The sequence below is a fragment of the Dendropsophus ebraccatus genome, chromosome 2 (assembly GCF_027789765.1).
Source record: "Dendropsophus ebraccatus isolate aDenEbr1 chromosome 2, aDenEbr1.pat, whole genome shotgun sequence".
NCBI lineage: Eukaryota > Metazoa > Chordata > Amphibia > Anura > Hylidae > Dendropsophus > Dendropsophus ebraccatus.
This window is the reverse complement of record NC_091455.1, coordinates 208,035,858-208,060,980: the sequence shown is the minus strand read 5'-3', so window position 1 is coordinate 208,060,980 and position 25,123 is coordinate 208,035,858.

The window sequence follows — 25,123 nt, the reverse complement described above, 5'->3', positions numbered from 1 at the left end:
CACGACTCTTGTCTTCAGTTCAGGTGTGTTTGCAATTAAGCTCCATTCACTTCAATGAAACTGAGCAGCAAACCCCGCCAAGCTGGAGATAAGAGTGGGGCTGTCTCTGGAAGAAAGTGGCCATGTTTTTGTAGTGCTGGATAACCCCATTTAAGGTGATATCCAGCATTAGAAAAACATGTCTGCTTTTTTCCAGAAACAGCACAACTCTTTTCTCCAGTTTTGATGTGAGTTTGCAATTAAAGAGGTATTCCAAGAAAATCACCTTGTCCCCTATCCACAGGATAGGAAAAAAGTAGGAGATCACAGGGGGGCCGACCTCCGTACCCCCTGACGATCTCTGTATCCTGCCCCCAGCTTCTATATTATAAATAGAGCCTAGAGTCACGTCTCTATTCATTCCTATAGAGCCCACGGTAAGAGCTGAGTAGATCACTCTTCTGGCATTCTACCCCTTTAAGCTTACTTCATCTAATGGAACTGAGATGCAAAACTGTAACCCAATTTGGAGAACAAGTCATGCTGTTTCTGAAAGAAAGCAGCCAGGTTTTTCTGATGCTGGATAGTCCCTTTAACAAACCAGCTTACAGGGGTATGCATCTGAATATAGTGAAGGATTGGGTGGAGGTCTGAGCATATACTGTAGATCTCATATGACAAAAGTCAACATGGTGTGCCACCCTATCCTACCTTTCCTATCCAGTGGGCCACCTTTTAGTATGAACAAGAAGAAACAACAAGGCAGACACCAGAGCACATGCAAGCCAGGGAAGTCTTTCAAAAGAGGAGGCCACTTGTTTTTTTAACCCTTGCAAGCCCTTCTGGTTTCATATTTGCTCTCCTACAGATAAGTGGGGTAAATTAGGATTTTGTTTTAGGATTAAACTTACATAGATGACATACTGAGTACTCAATGTCAGTCACACCAACTATTGGTAACCTATTGGTTACTGCAGCGGTAACAGGACAATGCTATGCAAATTATTCAAAATCTGAGCAAATACTCTATGTGCAAAAGAATAGATTGTGTAACCGCCACATAATACATCAGAAGGGCCGAAATCCATAATGTAATTATCTTATGATTAATAAGAGGCTAATGGCCGCTCTATGAATGTATCACTGATCCATCACTGTCCTCACATCTACTAACTAGGTGACTGGCAATGATACAGAGATCGATCTATCTATTATCTATCTATCTATCTATCTATCTATCTATCTATCTATCTATCTATCTATCTCCTAATCTATCTCCTATCTATCTATCTATCTATCTATCTATCTATCTCCTAATCTATCTATCTATCTATCTATCTATCTATCTATCTATCTATCTATCTATCTCCTAATCTATCTATCTATCTATCTATCTATCTCTTATCTATCTCCTATCTATCTATTTATCTATCTATCTATCTATCTATCTATCTATCTATCTATCTCCTATCTATTATCTAACTATCTCCTATCTCTCTACCTATCTATTTATCTATCTATCTATCTATCTATCTATCTATCTATCTATCTATCTATCTCCTATCTATCTATTATCTATCTATCTCCTATCTATCTATCTCCTATCTATCTATCTATCTATCTATCTATCTATCTATCTATCTATTATCTATCTATCTCCTATCTATCTATCTATCTATCTATCTATCTATCTCCTATCTATCTACCTATCTATCTATCTATCTATCTATTATCTATCTATTATCTATCATCTATCTATCTCCTATCTATCTATCGATCGATCTATCTATCTATCTATCTATCTCCTATCTATCTATCTATCTATCTATCTATCTATGTATCTCCTATCTATCTATCTATCTATCTATCTATCTATCTATCTATCTATCTATTATCTATCTATCTCCTATCTATCTATCTATCTATCTATCTATCTATCTATCTATCTATCTATCTCCTATCTATCTATCTATCTATCTTCTATCTATCTATCTATCTATCTATCTATCTCCTATCTATCTATCTATCTATCTATCTATCTATCTATCTATCTCCTATCTATCTATCTCCTATCTATCTATCGATCGATCTATCTATCTATCTATCTATCTCCTATCTATCTATCTATCTATCTATCTATCTATCTATGTATCTCCTATCTATCTATCTATCTATCTATCTATCTATCTATCTATCTATTATCTATCTATCTCCTATCTATCTATCTATCTATCTATCTATCTATCTATCTATCTATCTCCTATCTATCTATCTATCTTCTATCTATCTATCTATCTATCTATCTATCTCCTATCTATCTATCTCCTATCTATCTCCTATCTATCTATCTATCTATCTATCTATCTATCTATCTATCTCCTATCTATCTATCTACTATCTATCTATCTCATAACTATTAGTGATGAGGGAATAGTGAAGTATTCGAATATTCAATATTCGTACAAATATCTCCCAGATATTCGAACGTTCGATCGAATATTCGATCCCGTTAAAGTCTATGGGAACAAGTATTTGATTATTGAAAAACATCTATTCGACCACTTGGAGGTTCACTAAGTCCACAATAACACCTCAAGAAAAGGGAAGGGGGATTTGAACGCTTATCGAATATTTATCGAATTTTCGGCGTACTATTCGATAATACTCGATACTATTCAAATACCGAATATCTATTCGATCGAACAGTATTCGCTCATCACTAATAACTATGTATTTTATTATTAGTAGTAATATTAATTTTCAGTTTATTTCACAGACATTATGCTATGTTGCAAAGTATTTTTTTTTCTGCAAAGATTTTCATGAAATGTTTTCTAACTGAATAAATAATATGACAATTAAATTAACAACATTGAATTATGCTGAGCTGGGTAGAATAATCTAATTTATATAACAGGTTTATGAAAAGCAATGCAATACATCCTGTCAACATATGGACTGCAGTTGGTGTTAGCATGTATTTAAATTCATACCGAAAAAAAAAAAAAAAAAGAGAAATCATTATCAACTTTTTTTTTAATGCACGTGTCTCACACTGTTATTTTCAATGTTTGTCAGAAATGGTGATTTTTCAAATTTAATTTTAATGAATTAATCAATTTATTTTTTGCATCCAAATCAAATCAGAAAAAATAAAATAAAATCCTTTATGCTGCAACTATTTGATAAAAAAATAATAATAAAAATAATAATAAAATAAATAAACTATATATATATATATATATATATATATATATATATATATATATATATTATTTATTTATTTATTTTTAATTATGTAGGATTATATAGCTTTTAGGTATAGGTAGTAATAGTGTGTGTGTATATATATATAGATGATAGATAGATAGATAGATAGATAGATAGATAGATAGATAGATAGATAGATAGATAGATAATAGATAGGAGATAGATAGATAATAGATAGGAGATAGATAGATAGATAGATAGATAGATAGATAATAGATAGGAGATAGATAGATAATAGATAGGAGATAGATAGATAGATAGATAGATAGATAGATAGGAGATAGATAGATAGATAGATAGATAGATGATAGATAGATGATAGATAGATAGATAGATAGATAGATAGATAATAGATAGATAGATAATAGATAGATAGATAGATAGATAGATAGGAGATAGATAGATAGATAGATAGATAGATAGATAGATAGATAATAGATAGATAGATAGATAGATAGATAGATAGATAGATAGGAGATAGATAGATAGAAGATAGATAGATAGATAGATAGATAGATAGATAGATAGATAGATAGATAGGAGATAGATAGATAGATAGATAGATAGGAGATAGATAGATAGATAGATAGGAGATAGATAGATAGATAGATAGATAGATAGAAGATAGATAGATAGATAGATAGATAATAGATAGATAGATAGATAGATAGATAGATAGAAGATAGAAGATAGATAGATAGAAGATAGATAGATAGATATTAAATATTTAAAAAAAATTAATGATATGTATTTTTTTCTTTTTGTTGAGATGTTACCTTGGTATTCTTTATTGTACCTATGCAATAATCAATACAATTGCTTGGGCACAATAATTTTTAATTTCCAATTTTCCAGGAAATTTGGTTGCATAAATTGTGCGTCTCTCAATCAGTTCCAGAAATAAGTGAACGAGCAGAACAGACTCGACTTCATTATGAAAAATAAGGTTGTTTTTAGCAGCTGAAAATTTGCCTTTTTACTTTTCGACCTAAAAGGCATGTTTTCGAGTTTATTTATTGATTTAATCTACTGTGTGTATATTCGGTGCAGAGGTTGCTTGTCAAGCCTTTCATTTGAGAACAAATGCAAAACAAGTAAAATTTAATGTGTGCTTGATTTGTCTCCTGATTATGCTTGTCAGTGCACTGCTGTGATTGAGATTAATTTTACATCTGCAAAGCAATACCTTGAATTGGGCTTTGTTTGTAGTTTCGTGCTTTGCTTTTTACCCCCCCTTTAACTCCCACCAATCTGCACCCGTATCCTTTTGTACGCTTTGGGGCTTTGTAGCTGTTTTACAACATGTTTGGTGATTAGCATAAGTAAAGTATTTTATACAAAACATATGTACAAAACAATAAAAAAAAAAAAAAAAAACGCAACAATATAAAGAATTATAAAACCACTTTTAAAAAATATGAACTGTTATATTATTTAAAGTCAAGTGTTAAATGTTTTTTCTCATGGTTGACCATTGAATATCTGAGTGACCGTGAAACTTGCCCAGAAACAGAGCAGTCACTTTCTTCTGCTTTGTGTGGACCCATCAGACCACCATTGCTTGGACATCAATGACCATTCACTATATCATATAGCTGTCATTAGACCACCCCTGAGCTGGGCTCATCCACTCTATCAGGGAGGAGAGCTGACCCAAATTTTGAGTATTAATAGCATAATCTATTGGGTACATATTAGCTTTGGCTTCAAGACACTTAGATATTACATTAAAGGAGAAGTCCAGGGAAATTTTTTATTAAAGTATTGTATTGCCCCCCTCAAAGTTATACAAATCCCCAATATACACTTATTACGGAAAATGCTTATAAATGGTTTTTCCCCTGCACTTACTACTGCATGAAGGCTTTACTTCCTGGATAACATGGTGATGTCACTTCCTGGATAAACATGGTGATGTCACTTCCTGGATAACATGGTGATGTCACTTCCTGGATAAAATGGTGATGTCACTTCCTGGATAAAATGGTGATGTCACTTCCTGGATAACATGGTGATGTCACTTCCTGGATAAACATGGTGATGTCACTTCCTGGATAACATGGTGATGTCACTTCCTGGATAAAATGGTGATGTCACTTCCTGGATAACATGGTGATGTCACTTCCTGGATAACATGGTGATGTAACGCCCCGACTCCCAGAGCTGTGCGAGCTGTGGCTGCTGGAGAGGATGATGGCAGGGGGACACTGAGGGACACAGGGCACTGGAGGGACACTGAGCATCCCCCTGCCATCATCCTCTCCAGCAGCCACAGCCCGCACAGCTCTGGGAGTCGGCTCGTGACATCACCATGTTATCCAGAAAGTGACATCCCCACGTTATCCAGGTAGTGACATCACCATGTTATCCAGGAAGTGACATCACCATGTTATCCAGGAAGTGACATCACCATCTTATCCAGGAAGTGAGATCACCATGTTACCCAGGAAGTGACATCACCATGTTCATCACCATGTTATCCAGGAAGGGACATCACAATGTTATCCAGGAAGTGACATCACCATGTTATCCAGGAAGTGACATCATCATTTTATCCAGGAAGTGACATCACCATGTTATCCAGGAAGTGAAGCTTTGATGCAGTAGAAAGTGCAGGGGGAAAAAGCACTTTATGTGCATTACCTGTAATAAGTGTATATTAGGGATTTGTATAATTTTTGTGGGGCAATACAATACTTCAATAAACATTTTAACCAGACTTTTACTTTAAAGCATAATTTATTGGAAACATATTACCTATGGCTTCAAGACACATAGATATTACATTAAGGCAGCCATATCTGTCAATTTTGATTAAACTGACTGACCACCTGTTGGCAAATATTGGGGGAGGAAAAGATGGTAGTCGGATTGCAACATGGCCGGTGTTGCAATGTATCTAATTGCCATTAATTCCATCTTCCCATTCTGAACAGATGCCAGCTTGGCTGACCCAGGTATGCTAGTGTACGGAGGGGGTCGGGAGAAACAGCCATCAGCTAGGTGAAAACTGAAGAGTATGGCCATATTTATACTGCCTGTATAAGGCTTTGTTCACAACCGCCGCAGTTAGACATGTTCCTGTGGCCGATACTGCCATATCAGCTGCAGGAATATAACTTTATTCGGACTGTGGGCACATTTGGATGTGCCTGCAATCCAAGTCACCATAGAACTCTATGCAATGTACGGCTGTCACAACGGCCATACATTGTCTGAACAGATTGTGAACAATGGATGTTGTTCACACTCCAGCAGCAGGAAATGTCAATTATTTCCGCGGCTTTGCAGACCAACGGCCGTTGTTCAATACATTGTGTCAACAACGGCCAGTGCTCCCATACAGTTTAATACAGTACATTATTTTAAGAAAAGAACGGGCAATGTTTTGATTGCCAACAACAACAACTTGTCTTAAAAAATACATTGTGTGAACATAGCCTTTGACTATATAATGACGTTCGGAGTTTGTAGAGATGTCATACGACACCTATAGACTCTAATTTTGAGCATATATGTCATGGAGAATTTTGAAAACTCTTCTATAGAATAATTGAGATTAACTCAGTAATGTGGCGGACACTTTATATTGGCGTGTGAGGTCTATGGTTCTACCATGTACACTCTGTCAAGCCATATAGGTAGAGATGAGCCCAACTGGAGCATGCCAAGTCCGATTTGTCTGCATTTGAATTCCAGTGGTTGAAGAAGTTGGATGCAGCCTTAAGGAGTCCGGAAAAACATGGATACAGCCAGAGGCCATAGGCTATATACAGTTTTCTGGACTCCCTAGGGCTGCATCTAACTTCTTCAGCCACCGGTAATCCAATGCAGACAAATCGGACTTGAGCTTGCTCCAGTTGGGCTTATCTCAACAATTATAAGACATTGATACACCGGGGGTGAACTCTGTGTTTTGGATTGTATAGGTGGGTCCTGCATGGAATTTCACTCTATGATGCCCACTGATAGGACATATGATCACGGTTAACATTCTGGGAAGGTTTGTTAGTTGGAGAGTCTTTGTTAGGTCTCATTAACCTTGAGCTAGACCCAAACATTTGAGCAGGTTCACATAAGGTGTTTTTTGCACCTTTTATTTAATGTGAGATAACACTCCATTCAGAATTTACCGGAATTAATAGGACAATAGGCTTACTCATGCACATTCAGCATCCTTCAAGGTGTTTTGAGCATTTTTGGGGTATTCATCATTCATGGTATTATTACATAGTAACATGCTTTAGGCCATGCCTATATGTTTTACTGTTCATTCAGTTTTACATAGAAACACTTTGAAATGGAGAAAAAAAAAGTAATTTTTTTTTCTCTCCCAAATGGGATCGAAAACTGTAGAACTGGAAATAAAAGGTGCCAAAAATACAGTCTTTACAGGTGTGGCGCCATATTTGGATGAATCTAGAAAAATCAGGCCCAAAACGTCTATTTTAGAACTTAAAAAACTTGGGGAATTTTTGTATTGTTGAATTCAATTGGATTCAATGGAAAACCATTTTTCAGTTTACACTCAGCATTATTTCCCCTCCATAATTAATAGACATCATACTAGGAGCAAAAAAAGGGACAAGGGATTTATATGGCAAATAGGTTTCAGTCCCAACAAATATTTCAGCATACATTTTTGGACTAATATATAACAAAAATGCCCCATCTGCAAATATCCATTTTGGGGGGTATTCCAAGAAATGTCTGGATAACCATTAAATAAAAGTCAAATACCAAGAGAAACCAAAAGGTTCAGAAATCCAAGAACAGATGCATTGTTAGAATGGGGATCATTCTTAGGGTACCATTACATCAAGTGAATATTGGCAATACCTGGCCGATTACCGAGCACCTCACCTGCTGCCCCCCACCCGGCTCCTCCCCACTCAATGTCTGTGCGTGTAATAGCATAGGCAGCGAGCGGAGAACAAAGAGCAAGCGAGTGTAGAACTGAAAGGTCAGTGCTGACTTTCTCTGAAATATTGGGCCGTGTAATACAGCTCTTAAAGCGACTCTGTACCCACAATCTGACCCACAAACCGCTTGTACCTTTGGATAGCTGCTTTTAATCCAAGATCTGTCCTGGGGTCCGTTCGGCAGGTGATGCAGTTATTGTCCTAAAAAACAACTTTTAAAATTGCGGCCCTGTGTCAAATTGGTGTGGTCTAGAGTGTGTACCAAAGCCTTATACCACCTCGCCATCCCTCCTCCTCACTGGAAATGCCCCAGGCAGGATTTTTCCTGTTCATCACCTGTGTGAACACTGCACATTTGTTGGATCGTTAAGGCACCTGTGCAGTGTTTAGACAGGTGATGAATAGGAGAAATCCTGCCGTGGGCATTCCTAATCCTAAAGAGGGCAGGGAGGAGGGATGCAGTGCAAACCTAGGGCACAGACACTCTAAGCCACGCCAATTTGACAGGTCTGCAAGTTTAAAAGTCGTTTTTTAGGACAAAAACTGCATCACCTGCCGAACGGACCCCAGGACAGATCTTGGATTAAAAGCAGCTATCTGAAGGTACAAGTGGGTTTGGGAAGGGGGGGAGATTGTGGGTACAGAGAGTCACTTTGAAGTATGATTTCCACCAATTCATATTAGAGTCCTTGATACTTTAATTCATCCATGTGTGACAAATTTACAAAAATTCTGTTGAAGGGGTTTTCCGCAGTCTGGCACAGTGCTCTCTGCTGCCACTTCAGTCTGTATAAGGAACTGTCCAGAGCAGTAGCAAATCCCCATAGAAAACCCCTCCTGCTCTGGACAGTTCTTCTCATGGACAGAGGTGGCAGCAGAGAGCACTGAGTCAGACCAGAAAGAAAACACACTTCCTGCAGGACATACAGCAGCTAATAAGTACTGGAAGACTGGTGATTTTTTTTTAACTAGAAGTAATCTACAAATCTATATAACTGTATAAGACACCAGCTGATCTTATATATATTTTTTCCTTCTGGAGTACTGCTTTTAGCAATTTTTTTTTAAATTATTATTACATTTGTTTCAAAAAATTCTGGATGACTGCTAATATGACCATTCTAATGTGGTCTAGTCATTCTATGAGATTCCAGCAATGACAAGAAGTTGGGAATGACCACTGATGGATCGGAGTGATAACTTTTAGAATAACTGTAATAATAAACATCCAGTCTTCATCCAAGCAGATATAAATTTTTTACTTAAAAAAAATAGAATTTCAAATTTCATTTTAAATTTTTTTTTTTTTTTTTAATGACAAATAAATCTAAAACTTTTTAAAAAAAATAATTTTCAAAGGTCAACCCACCCAGGGATGGATGCAGAGAATTATTTGGACTTTTAATGCACAATATACGGTAGAAGCGGCTAGTAGCTTGTTTGCCCACTTCATTAAAGTCATTTTTTTTTTTGGTCACGCGTCTTTCAGAGAGATTGCAAATCCTGGGTGTTAAGTAACATGCATGGGATATTTATGTGTGATTTATAGGAGATTAAATGGAGAACTCGTAATGACAGGGAAGTAAATTAAATCAGGATATGAATGAGAACTGTTTGTAGGTGTTCTAGAAAAACCTGCTGCTATTGCGTAAATTCATCTACATTTACTGTAGGTTATTTCTCTTAATTTAACCTCCAAATTTTTTATTTTTTTTTTGACAATAGATTGGTCTGTAAAAAAAAAATGCCGGGATTTTTATTTTTATGTTTTTTTTGGATTATTATTTTTTTCTTTCTAAAAACACGGGTTAATTAATTTAAACTTATCTAAAGAAGAAAAATATATTTTAACAAGCAGCAGCAGAGGAGCGGCGTCTGATTATATTCTAATCTGCAAACCTAATTATCACCTTCTTATAAAGTACAAGGAAAAGCTTTGGAAGCAAATTAATGTAACTTATCAGTGGGGCAGTTTGTTGCTTTCATAAATGATCTTCTCTTCACAAAGAATTGGTATAAGCTCCAATTATACAGGAAAGTTCACATCTGGTTTTTTCATGATAAATGGTGAGAAAGATGGAAGGATAGATAGATAAATAGGAGATAGATAGATAGATAGATAGATAGATAGATAGGAGATAGATAGCTAGATAGATAGATAGATAGATAGATAGATAGATAGATAGATAGACAGATAGATCAGTAGTAATCCCTCAACTTACAATGGCCTCAAGATACAATATTTTCAAAAACAATGTTCCTTTTTTGACCATCGTAACTTGAGACCAGACTCAACAAACAATGTTACAGACAGTCCAGATCTGCAGAACATTAAAAAAAAAACTAGCTGATCGACAAATAGAGTGGCCATTTTACTGGTTAATCCCCAGTATTAGTGAGGTGCATGCACTGGTTGTCTGTCTGGTATCTCCTCTGTACAGTACAGCGTGATACTACATGTCCTGTACTGCTGTGTGTGTCTAGTATCTCCTCTCTACAGTATAGTGTGATAGTACATGTCCTGTACTGCTGTGTGAGTCTGGTATCTCCTCTCTACAGTATAGTGTGATACTACATGTCCTGTACTGCTGTGTGTGTCTGGTATCTCCTCTACAGTATAGTGTGATACTACATATCCTGTACTGCTGTGTGTGTCTGGTATCTCCTCCCTACAGTATAGTGTGATACTACATGTCCTGTACTACTGTGTGTGTCTGGTATCTCCTCTACAGTATAGTGTGATACTACATGTTCTGTACTGCTGTGTGAGACTGGTATCTTCTCTCTACAGTATAGTGTGATACTACATGTCCTGTACTGCTGTGTGTCTGGTATCTCCTCCCTACAGTATAGTGTGATACTATATGTCCTGTACTGCTGTGTGTGTCTGGTATCTCTTCTACAGTATAGTGTGATACTACATGTCCTGTACTGATGTGTGTGTCTGGTATCTCCTCTACAGTATAGTGTGATACTACATGTCCTGTACTGCTGTGTGTGTCTGGTATCTCCTCTATATAGTACAGGTGGATACTACATGTCCTGTACTGCTGTGTGTGTCTGGTATCTCCTCCCTACAGTATAGTGTGATATTACATGTCCTGTACTGCTGTGTGTGTCTGGTATCTCCTCCCTACAGTATAGTGTGATACTACATGTCCTGTACTGCTGTGTGTCTTGTATCTCCTCTCTACAGTATAGTGTGATACTACATGTCCTGTACTGCTGTGTGTGTCTGGTATCTCCTCCCTACAGTATAGTGTGATACTACATATCCTGTACTGCTGTGTGTGTCTGGTATCTCCTCTACAGTATAGTGTGATACTATATGTCCTGTACTGCTGTGTGTGTGTCTGGTATCTCCTTTACAGTATAGTGTGATACTATATGTCCTGTACTGCTGTGTGTGTGTCTGGTATCTCCTTCCTACAGTATAGTGTGATACTACATGTCCTGTACTGCTGTGTGTGTCTGGTATCTCCTCCCTACAGTATAGTGTGATACTATATGTCCTGTACTGCTGTGTGTGTCTGGTATCTCCTCCCTACAGTATAGTGTGATATTACATGTCCTGTACTGCTGTGTGTGTCTGGTATCTCCTCCCTACAGTATAGTGTGATACTACATGTCCTGTACTGCTGTGTGTTTGGTATCTCCTCTCTACAGTATAGTGTGATACTACATGTCCTGTACTGCTGTGTGTGTCTGGTATCTCCTATCTACAGTATAGTGTGATACTACATGTCCTGTACTGCTGTGTGTGTCTGGTATCTCCTCCCTACAGTATAGTGTGATACTACATGTCCTGTACTGCTGTATGTGTCTGGTATCTCCTTCCTACAGTATAGTGTGATACTACATGTCCTGTACTGCTCTTTACCTGTGCCAGGATGAGCTGATCATTTGGGCACCAGTTGAGGACGGTTTCATTTTCTTTTTCTGGGACCCTGCGTGACCTGCAAAGGACCTGAAAACGCTCCAGTCCTCTACATAGAAAGAAATTTAGAGTCTCTTGTAGCTCTTTCTGACTGTTGGATATAAGGACTTGCTGTATCCATATTACTTAGCTGCTTTTATTCCTTTTTTCTCATTTTGGGGGATTTAGAACCAGTTACCAGTTTTCCATAGAGTTTGGTCACATACAGTGGTCATCCTGGAACCAATTATTATCGTATGTTGAGGGACCACTGTAATTGTTGGAGTATTTTGTGCTTTATGTATCCGGTATACATTATATATCACAGTTGCCTCCATATAATATATTAATATATACACAAGAGAATATCATCATCCTGGGTCTTCACTCTTTTGCCTAATGTGGCATTTAGCCGACAGACCCTCCAAGTCCTTAATTATAAAGAGGCATTGATTGTATTTTCCAAAACACAGCAGGAAGTGAGCGCAGAGCCCGCCGCCCCCTGACAACGCCGCGCCATTAATAGTAATTGGCCACTGTCAGGCTTCATGAATAATCCTGTGTACTAAGCAAGGCCTGCAGCACCCTGCACGGCCGATAGTAATACCTGCACATGTGGGGCCGGCCAGCGGTGATACCTGCACATGTGGGGCCGGCCAGCGGTGATACCTGCATATGTGGGGCCGGCCAGCGGTGATACCTGCACATGTGGGGCTGACCAGCAGTCAATGGCGGATTATAATGTAGGCGGTCTGGGCGGCCGCCCGGGGCCCGAGGCTCGGGGGGGGCCATGCCTTGCCGCCCACATTATAACGCCGCCCGGGAGGCCCCCTTCCCCCCGCCACTGCACTCTTGTGACCGCAAGCATTGTTTCGCTTGCGGTCACAAGAGTCTCCGGCTGCCTCCGTCTGATGCGCGGCTGCCGGGGGTGTCCGGTCCTCTCCCCGGCAGCGTGCGCATCACACAGCTCCTAGTGCCGCCTGGGGCCCTGACTTCCGGTACTGGAAGCGCACGTACCGGAAGTCAGGGCCCAGGCAGCACTAGGAGCTGTGTTATGCGCACGCTGCCGGGGAGAGGACGGGACACCCCCGGCAGCCGCGCATCAGACGGAGAGAGGATCGACCGGGGAACGCAGGGTAGGTGAGTTGTATTTTGTTATTTTTGTGTTATTTACTCACTGGGGGGCATCCATAAAGGGGAGAAGAGGGGGACCAGCTATAAGGGGGGGGGGGGGGGGGGGGGGGGAGAGGGAAAGAGGGGGACCATCTATAAGGGGGGAAAGGAGGACCAGCTATAAGGGGGGGGAAGAGGGGGACCATCTATAAAGGGAGGGGGGGAGGGGGACCATCTATAAGGGAGGGGGGAGAGGGGGATCATCTATAAAGGGAGGGGGGAGAGGGGGACCATCTATAGAGGGAGGGGGGAGAGGGGGACCATCTATAAGGGAGGGGGGAGAGGGGGACCATCTATAGAGGGAGGGGGGAGAGGGGGACCATCTATAGAGGGAGGGGGGAGAGGGGGACCATCTATAGAGGGAGGGGGGAGAGGGGGGACCATCTATAAGGGGGGAAAGGAGGACCAGCTATAAGGGGGGGAAAGAGGGGGACCATCTATAAAGGGAGGGGGGGGAGGGGGACCATCTATAAGGGAGAGGGGAGAGGGGGATCATCTATAAAGGGAGGGGGGAGAGGGGGATCATCTATAAAGGGAGGGGGGAGAGGGGGATCATCTATAGAGGGAGGGGGGGAGAGGGGGACCATCTATAGAGGGAGGGGGGAGAGGGGGACCATCTATAGAGGGAGGGGGGAGAGGGGGACCATCTATAGAGGGAGGGGGGAGAGGGGGACCATCTATAGAGGGAGGGGGAGAGGGGGACCATCTATAGAGGGAGGGGGGAGAGGGGGATCATCTATAAAGGGAGGGGGGAGAGGGGGACCATCTATAAAGGGAGGGGCAGAGGGGGACCATCTATAAAGGTAGGGGGGAGAGGGGGACCATCTATAAGGGAGGGGGGAGAGGGGATCATCTATAAGGGGGGGAGAGAGGGGGACCATCTATAAGGGAGGGGGGAGAGGGGGATCATCTATAAGGGGAGGGGGGAGAGGGGGACCATCTATAAGGGAGGGGGGAGAGGGGGATCATCTATAAGGGAGGGGGGAGAGGGGGACATCTATAAGGGAGGGGGGGAGAGGGGGACCATCTATAAGGGAGGGGGGAGAGGGGGACTATCTATAAGGGGGGAGAGGGGGACTATCTGTAAGGGAGGGGGGGAGAGGGGGATCATCTATAAGGGAGGGGGGAGAGGGGGACATCTATAAGGGAGGGGGGAGAGGGGGACCATCTATAAGGGGGGAGAGGGGGACTATCTGTAAGGGAGGGGGGGAGAGGGGGACCATCTATAAGGGGGGAAAGGAGGACCAGCTATAAGGGGGGGAAAGAGGGGGACCATCTATAAAGGGAGGGGGGAGAGGGGGACCATCTATAAAGGGAGGGGGAGAGGGGGACCATCTATAAAGGGGGGAAAGAGGGGGACCATCTTTAAGGGAGGGGGAGAGGGGGACCATCTATAAGGGAGGGGGGAGAGGGGGACCATCTATGAGGGAGGGGGGAGAGGGGGACCATCTATAAGGGGGAAAAGGAGGACCAGCTATAAGGGGGGAGAGGGAAGAGGGGGACGAGCTATAAGGGGGAAAGAGGGGGACCAGCTATAAAGAGGGAAAGAGGAGGACCAGCTATAAAGAGGGAAAGAGGAGGACCAGCTATAAGGGGGGAAGAGGGGGACCATCTATAGAGGGGGAAAGAGGGAGACCATCTATAAAGGGGGACTATCTCCTATAGGATTAGCACCCTCCTCTCCTGACATCCTCTGTGCTGCTCGGACCTCTCCTATAAGATCAGCACCCTCTTCTCCTGACATCCTCTGTGCTGCTTGGACCTCTCCTTTAAGATTAGCACCCTCCTCTCCTGACATCCTCTGTGCTGCTGTGACCTTGGGGGGGGGCAACATCAGGGGACCAGGTGAGGTGGCGATATGTTTATTGGGGGCAGTGGAGGTGGGGTGGGCAATGCTTACTGGGGGTAGCAGCAAGGGACCAAACATTATGTTTATTGGGGCCAGCAGGGAGGGGAGGCAGGCAGGCAGTGTTTATTGGGGACAGTGTGGGGGGGGGACGCAGTAGCAGATTATAATGTGGGTGAATTGACTGGGGGGGGGGGCCCAGGTTGGGTGGACAGCCCGGGGCCCAGGGTACATTTAATCCGCCACTGCCAGCAGTGATGTCACCTTTGGTGTGAAATGTGAAGATCTTGGAGAACAACAACTTCCCTAATATGTTCTTGTCAATGCCATTCCTCCATCTACCTCTACACCTTATTGGTATCAACAAGTAAATACACATCTACCGTTGCAGTTGAGTTTATGCTTTTCCCAACTTAAGTCAATAGCTAAAAAGTGAGGTTATCCATGGCATCCTCTGTCACTATAAAGTGATATGGCTGATATACTTTTGCATTATGTCCTAAGTCCTATGCCACTCTGGCAAGGGTGTACAAATTATGCTCCAGAGGTCACATGCAGCTTTCAATGCCGTTCCATGTGAGCCCCAATCTTCTCTGGCACCCTATATTTAAGATTGCTATCTGTTCTGTAGTCCAGAGTTTATGGGCAATGTGAAACGCTCCCATGAAATATAATCTAAATAGGAGAATTTATACACGGTCACCTCCACGCCTCCTCTCCCAATGGAGTGCCCAATGTAGGGTCCAAGACCTTGAGTCTCCTAATAAGTGAAAACCACATACGTGGAACCTCTTCCTATTATTAGATCAGCCAGACCAGGTGATTCTGGAGTGTATAGGCTTCTCCAGAATCTTCTTCAATAGAAGATATTGGTGGAAAGGATTGGCTTGTTAGATTTCAAAAAAACTTGATCCTCTTTTCCCGAGACCTCATTGTGTCAATAGTAGCAGTGATTTTCCATGACGTCACAAGATGACCAGAATGTGACATCACATGGCCACAATAGTAAGACCATCTGTCCATCATGGTGGTCCAAAGACAACAGGGCTGAAACAGTTTCCAATTGTTTTTTCATTATAGGACTATGCCCGCACATTGTACAAACAATAGCCATTCATGATCTTTTATTCCAGCTGTAGGTAGCATTAAACATTGGCCGTTCACAGCAGAGCGGGCGTTGGTTGTACAGCCCGTGACCACAGCCTAAAACTGCGTAAGCCTCAACATGGTTTCACAGTCAATGGCTCAAAAACCTAAAATGACCATAATAAAATTCATGAGGCATAGAGTTTGCCGAGTCTTCCATGGCCAATGTTTGCCCACAAGAGCCCATGTGATGATGTCACACGAGTCCGGGTGTGGTATCTAGAGCGCTGTGCATTTCTCCACAATCCTCAGTGGTTTTAAACAAGTCAATTTCCACGGTAAAGTGTCTCAGCTCCTCTTTGTTAGACTCAGACGTGTGACTGGCATGTAAATGCGATCAAATATTGTCCTATAGGCAGGAACGCATCGAATTTGCTAAAAAACACAGTGTTATTTACGCTGCGAACCCTGTATGCAAAAGACGGTGAAGTCATTTGTGAAATATCATTTGCCTAGTGGCAAATACAACAAATCGAGCTTTCTAGGTGCCAACATACATCAGGCACTTCACAGTCAGTCACCCCGGTTAACCCCTTAACATTGGGAATACGTTGGCAGGTTGTTGGATTTTCTTTGCAATTTTTAATCTTAAGTTGTACTTCTTTACAGAAGCAATGTTCTGAAGTTCTTCACTAAAGGTCTATAGATATGCGATGGTGGTCTCACATTCTGACCACCAAGAGATCTCTCCATTACAAAGTTTGTTTCTTCAAAGCAACTTCCCCTAAAAACACAGTGCCATCAGCTTCTCGTATGGGTTTGTCTGCAAAACCTACAGTACTAGCTTATATTAATGGAGGAACCTACCAACAGAGAGATCTTTCTATAATACATTCAATTTATGTAGTGTCATGTAGGATTCAGTAGAGTTAGCAACTATGCCTCCAAGTCCTCCGAAGCTAGGTCTGCTCTTTATGGTGTCTAATAGACCCGCCCTTTATCATGAGTCTTGGATTATCTGAGAAAATACAGTACACAGACATGTCCTTACTCCTCTATAGAGACATCATATGTCAGTGGTCATACGGGAGAGCCCCATCCACATTATACTGATGGCCGAACCCACCTGCAAGTAGCAGATATGGCCGTAAAAAATCAAATTCTGCAGCCAAGTGGAATGAAATGCCGAGCAGTTTGATAGGTTTGCTCAACACCAGTCTTGATCTCAAGCTGATAATCACATATCCCACTAAATGTATTCAATTTAGAGATAACATAAGTGGAAACATCTGTATGTAAGTCTACACCTTTTGTTGACCATACCCACGTGGCAGGTTCAGCTGTTGGTCTAAAGTGTATAGGGCCTTCCTGACCAACCACCGACAGATGATGTCGGTGGAGATAGGGATCGGGCATGATGATAAATCACTGCCTGACCCCTGTGTTTTGGGAGAGATAAGCCATGACTAGAGCACTATAGCTGTGGCTTAACCCTTCCCTCCCCATAGAGAACACAGGAATGTTCAGCCATGCCGTAAGTAACTGTGTTTGGGGAAGACGGAGCCGATCAGGAGACATAACTGGCGGCTTAAAAAACTTTTTGTTGTCAGTTTTTGAAGGTGTATGGCCAGGTTTAGAGAGGAGACACACATTTTAGTCTTATACACAATCCACCACAGTGATGCAATTATGGGTTGCCATATGTCGATAACAACTTGATGGCACTTAACAACAAGATTGCACAATAGATTAAAATGGTTTTTACGTCTTGTAATGTTATCCCCTATACACAGGATAGGGGATAAATAGCCGATCACGAGGTCTGACTGGTGGGGCCTCCCCAGTATTCAGAATAAATCCAGCACAATGTTTGCCTGTTTTCATGGATAAGAGAAACAGATCACTGATCTCAGGGAGACCAACCAAAGATAACACTGCCGGCTGCTGGTTAAAGCGTGCAATGCAGAGAAATCCTAGGTGCATTGCTCCCTGGGAAACATGAATATCTACTAGGCATTGCTCCCACCTAGCCAGAATCCTGCTCCACACTGATGAGGGGCAACACCCCAAAACAGCTGTCTGTGGATGGATACCTGGCCTTGGTTTTTCTCTTGTCATTACACTGACTTATAGGGCCGCTTAATATAGTGGTTTCTCTACAGGAGCCACCCCTTGGCCGGGTCCTTCGCGGAGGGCTAGTCCTGTGTTTTGAGACTCCTAAATATGGCTCCACTGGCTTTTTTTTTTGTTGCAAGTTTTCATGGATCACATACAGAAAGAATGAGAAACTAGCATCCTTATTCTTAAGATTGTGGGAGCTAGTGATCCCCTATTCGCAAGCCAAACCCAACATTAATGTTGATGGGAGCAGCTCACCATCTAATATGAATGGGGAGCTCCTGACTCGTCCTCAAAGTAGATGTTGGGAAGAGAAAGATCGAGCAGTTGGATTTCAGTATATCCGATCCTTTTGTTCTGAGGGGAGATAAGCCGCTGCCAGAGCAGTGTAAACCCTCCCCTCCCCCCACCCCTATTCAGAACATACACATTCTGAAAGGGAATAGTGTGGTGTACATAGGCGGCTATTGACTGAATAACCCTTCAACAGCTATCACCAGATTTAGACCAGGCTAATATCAGTCATCATAGATTGGCTCCTCCATTGGCTGACCATTCATCACGGTCTTATTAAGACCATTGGGCCCTTTAATCTCCAGCAGTTTCTAGTTGGAACCGTCTGGAGCTGAACTCTTCCTTCTGGTTTATTGTCAAGTTTCGAGATCAGCAATAAGCCTGGAAGACTAGACTCTCGTCGTTTGAACTTTTAAGAAAAAAAGTCCCGTTTGCCATTATTCAGCATTTTCATAGATGCTAATCAGACACAATTTTTCTTAACTCTCAACATCTGATCTGGGAATCCCTGTATTGTGTTTTTTCTCTCCCCTCTTTATTACATGATGATCATCGCTTGCAGACACGCTCTACTTTTAACAAGTATGCAAGGTCATCAATGATTTTGGATGAATACATTTTGATTGTGAAGCATGTGATCATAATTAGGTGTCTATTATGCATTCATTCTATTCTGTGTTTATCATACATACATTCATCATCTCATTGTTCATTTGCATACTTCATATTTTGCATATACTGATAGATTGTAAGTATCTTGTAAAGTTTTCAAATGAAAAGTCATCTTGGCAAGTTGTCACATGTCCACGCATTACTACTCATTGTGTCCGGTGAATGGAAAACGGAGGGACACAGCATGAGGGTCCAAGGATGGGACCTGTATTGTAGGGTCGCAATGACTTTGTAGGTAATCCATGTGCCGCCATGTATGGATATTGTTATCTAATGAGCATTGCGAGGTTCTGTATATAATTGGAGCCATATAGTGGAAGGATGGGGAGATATAACATGGCTGTGTGTATTGAAACACATAAAAACTGGATTTGGAGAATGAGTGGGGAGAGGAGTCAGGCTCCATAGAGCTCCAATATAAGTCTGACTCTTTTCTAACTCAGATTGGAGAATGGACGGTGCTGTAGTGTGTCTTCTACTCGCTCTTCCTCCCGATCGGTACAGGTCTCAATACTCAGACACACACTGTTCGAAACTTTTAACATGTCAAAAGTCTTTTGTAAGGATAGTATCACTTCAAGGCTTATTCGTGAAAATAGTCACAAGCACCTCTCGGTATCGTGAACTCATGGGTGCTGGCGCCGAAATCGTAAAGACGATGTTTCCTTTTTGCTACATGTTGGGTGAGGTTTAGAGTTGAGCGAACGCGTCTTACGAGACAAGATTGGTTATGAACTTTGCAAAAAAATTCAGTTCTGTACTAAAGCAAACTTTTGGAAAAGTTTAAATAAAAAGTTTGTAAAGATGGCGGACGCACAATTCAATACACATAATGGTGTCTTCAGGCACTTCCTGTCTGTTCAGTCAATCACTGACTGAGACGGAATAGCACGTCCCAATGATTGGCTAAGTGGGTTGTCACTCCCAAGATGAGAGTGATAGCCCGCTTAGCCAATGACTGACTGAGAAAGGACAGCACTGCACCCAGTGATTGGCTGAGGGGGCTGTTACTCTAGTCTTGTGAGTAAAAGCCTGCTAAGCCAATTACTGGCTGTGGTGAGAGACACCGGAGACCAGAGAAGGAAGACACCGGGGGAGCGCGGACAGGTAAGTATTGATGAGCGAATTTGCTGAACCATGCTAAAAGAGCTAAATGACTGCAATCGTTTAGCCATTTTAGTGGCGTTTATTTAAGGTTTGGTTTGGACAAACCGAAACTTGGTTTCAAAGTTTGGCAAATCTGCAGAACCAAATTTTTGAAAAGTTTGCTCATTTCTTATGATGTTTTTCATTATTGGGACTGTTTTGTATCTACATTGAAAATTTCTACTAAAACGATTTTTATGATGTATATGGTGTCCTGAAGCTTTTTGTGGGTTTAAAGCAACATTCATACAACAGTCTAAGATAAAGGTCTGTCCTATTTTCCCGGACGGATTTACTCAGAGGCGCACCTTTTTTAGGTAAATCCGGTGGGACCTGCGTCTGTTGCATGGTGGGCACAGAAATATACACCTGCTCCTGATCTGCCATGATTTACGTCTGTCTCCCCACCCCCCACCCATTCTGCTCCTTGTCCATGGTGTGTGCCATTGGCCCAAGCTACCACCATACTAAGTGGCCCTATAAGTCAATGTAATGACAAGGGAAAAACTAAGGCTAGGTAACCATCCACATACAGCTGTTTCGGGGTGTTACCCCTCATCAGTATGGAGCAGGATTCTGGCTAGGTGGGAGCAATGCCTAGTAGAGCCATAAGAGAAACAGATCGCTTATCTCAGGGAGACCAGCCAAACGACAACACTGCCAGCTGCTAGTGAAAGCGCTCAATGCAGTGAAGTCCTAGGTGCATTGCCCCCTGGGAAACATGAATATGCAAAAGAAGAGCCCGTGGAGCCTCATCAAAGAGTCTCGAAACACAGGACTAGCCAGATATCCCTCTAGGAAGGACCCAGACCGTCTCATCTAATGCAGCAATGTTTATTTCTATTGAAGGAGGAGAAGTTAGCTACTTCCTCCCTCATCAATGTGAAAGATATCCCAGCATGCCTTGTTTTTTCGAGAAGTTGTATCAGAGGTTCAGATATCAGATGTGTCTAACTTTTTCCCTGATGGAGAACTACAGTATACTTCTGGTTGGTGCTAGTCCAAGCATCTACGTATATAGCGTGAATGTGAGCAATAACTGTTTACTGGTGACTCAGCTATTGGAGATGTACGGCCAACTTTAAACTGTACAGGGGGTGGTTTCATCTCCACACCAAAGACACAGAAGTCAGCAGTGTAAAGAGAGAAAGGGGCTCATCTGACTGCCTGGGGAAGCTGAGAGAGATGCACTCTCTGAATATTAGTTGACATAGAAATTAGCCCTGTGAGGAATAATATGGCCGACATTGGTATCTGCCAGGCAGCTACTTCCTGTTTCACTGCCCGACAATGGTATCTGCCAGGAAGCAACTTCCTGTTTCATTGGCCGACAGTGGTTTCTGCCTGGCAGCTACTTTCTGTCTGGTACACCAAAGATCGAGTGATCTGGTGGTTTTAGGCTACTGCTGCATTGAGACTTTTGCCCGAAATGAGCGGCGGGACCCGCACAACTCGGGGGAAAATGCCCATCCTGCCCCAGTCACTGACAGGCTGAGCGGCCAGTTCATCAACCAGGTTGTGAAATGTTCAGCACAGGAGATAATTCCCCCCTGGCCCTGCTAGATTTTAAAAATATCCGGACTTCACCTTTAAGGGGTACTCTAAAAAAATAATTTGTTTTCAAATCAACTGGTCCCACAGTTATACAAATTAGTCAAATTACTTCTAAATTACATCTAAAGTCTTCCATAACTTATCAGTTGCTGTATGTCCTGCAGGAAGTGGTGTATTCTTTCCAGTCTGACACAGTACTCTCTGCTGCCACTTGTCCAGAGCAGCAGCAAATCCCCATAGAAAACCTTTCCTGCTCCGGACAGTACCTGACATTGACAGAGGTGGCAGGAGAGAGCACTGTGTCAGACTGGAAAGAATACACTACTTCCTGCAGGACATACAGCAGCTGATAAGTACTGTAAAAGGAGTTTTTTTTATAGAAGTAAATTACTAACAGAAATTTTCAATGAACTTCTCGCGCATAAGTCTGTTTGCTTTGGTGGAGTGTGCATGTACTGTTACATCAGTTTTGGCAAACCTGGGTCTCATCCTTCTGTTTTAATGAAATTCTTTGGAAGATTCGATATATTAACCCTTTCTAGCCTTGAGAAACAATCAGGCAATCTCAGAATCTGAGGACAGTAGATTTGCATGTGCCCCATCGATATGCAAAACAACGAGCTATAAACTATTCTTCAGTATTTGCTGATAAAATATCCAAGGAAAGTTCTGTACATGATTTGCATGGAAGTGAAACATGTCTAAAAACAGCAAATAAACAATTCTAACCTATGCAAAATATAAGAACGAGACCCGAGATTAAACATTGAAATGTACACCTTGTGTTTCAATGGAAAGCGTCGGATTTACATGGCGCAGCTGTGGAAGTTCATACAGTATGTAAAAAGAAAGTACATAGTCTGCTATCTAGATAGCTAGATTGGGAGAGAATTACACAGGGATGAGAAGTGTCCAAAAGGCTCATATTACATACAGTATATTACATGAAAAAGGTAACCAAAATATAACTACCATAATACTGCCCCCTATATACAAGAATATAACTACTATAATACTGCCCCTATATACAGGAATATAACTACTATAATACTGTTCCTATATACAAGAATATAACTACTATAATACTGCTCCTATATACAGGAATATAACTACTATTATACTGTTCCCTATATACAGGAATATAACTACTATAATACTGCTCCTATATACAGGAATATAACTACTATAATACTGCTCCTATATACAGGAATATAACTACTATATTACTGCTCTTATATACAAGAATATAACTACTATAATACTGCTCCTATATACAAAAATATAACTACTATAATACTGCTCCTATATACAGGAATATAACTACTATAATACTGCTCCTATATACAAGAATATAACTACTATAATACTGCCCCTATATACAAGAATATAACTACTATAATACTGCCCCTATATACAAAAATATAACTACTATAATACTGCTCCTATATACAGGAATATAACTACTATAATACTGCTCTTATATACAAGAATATAACTACTATAATACTGCTCCTATATACAAGAATATAACTACTATAATACTGCTTCTACATACAGGAATATAAATACTATAATGCTGCTCCTATATACAAGAATATAACTACTATAATACTGCTCCTATATACAAGAATATACTATAATACTGCCCCTATATACAAGTATATAACTACTATAATTAGGCTTGTGCATATTTTATGTATTCTGTCCCTTTTTTCATTGTGGCTAGCACTCGTGCTGTGTAAGACCCATGTGATCCAAATTAGCAGGAAGCACCTGTGTACATAAGGGGAGGATCTCCTAGTATTCTCCCATTCTACCTGCAGAGGAATGGAGAGAAGTAAGAGCTTGTTCACACTTGTGTTGCTTGGTGTCCACTTTTTCCCCCGGTGGCGCCTGCGGGGTCTGGGGGGCCCTATAGGGTCTGGTCCTGTGACAATGGGGTTGCAGGGCCATTCCGTGGCCCCCCTTCTCTGCTTGCGCACATCTTGCGGGGATTGTGGTCGCTGACCGCCACAATGATGTTTTTTAGTTAGGGACTCATGTGTATCAGAAGACCTGCACGTGGTACATGAGGCAATATGGTTTGGCCAAATGATATACTAACTTCTGATGTTGCTTTTAAATGTAGCTGAATAAGCTTTCGTGTCAGCCATGGGTGCGATGTGCAGCCATTTCTGTCTTTTTGGCTTGTGCATATTTTATGTATTCTGTCCCTTTTTTTATTGTGGCTAGCACTCGTGCTGTGTAAGACCCATGTGATCCAAATTAGCAGGAAGCACCTGTGTACATAACGGGAGGATCTCCTAGTATTCTCCCATTCTACCTGCAGAGGAATAGAGAGAGGTAAGAGCTTGTTCACACTTGTGTTGCTTGGCGTCCACTTTTTTCACCGGTGGCGCCTGCGGGGTCTGGGGGGCCCTATAGGGTCTGGTCCTGTGACAATGAGGTTGCAGGGCCATTCCGTGGCCCCCCTTCTCTGCCTTGCACGCTTTGCGGAGATTGTGGTCGCTGACCGGCACAGCGATGAGGTTTGGCTAGGGACTCATGTGTATCAGAAGACCTGCACGTGGTACATGAGGCAATATGGTTTGGCCAAATTATATACTAACTTCTGATGTTGGTTTTAAATGTAGCTGAACAAGCTTTCGTGTCAGCCATGGGTGCGATGTGCAGCCATTTCTGTCTTTTTGGCTTGTGCATATAACTACTATAATACTGCTCCTATATACTGTATTTCCTGTGTATGTGTTTCACTCACAATACGCAGTACAGATGGTGTACAGTATATACAGTACACAGTACAGATAATATGCGGTGCATACAGTACACAGTACAGATGGTATACGGTATATACAATACACAGTACAGATGGTATACGGTATAGACAGTACACAGTACAGATGGTATACGGTATAGACAGTACACAGTACAGACGGTAGCAGAAGATGTTACAATCATTGAAATAATTTCATTAGATTTTTATGTGTTCTGCAGATTTTACTACATTTCAATTAACACGCCGTCTCTTCTCCTGTAATAGTCACTTTACACATTGTCACAGAAGTTTAATAGATTAAATGACTTTTTCCTCTTTGCTCTCAAATAAATAACATAAAATTTGTCTTATTGATTTTGGATTAATTTATA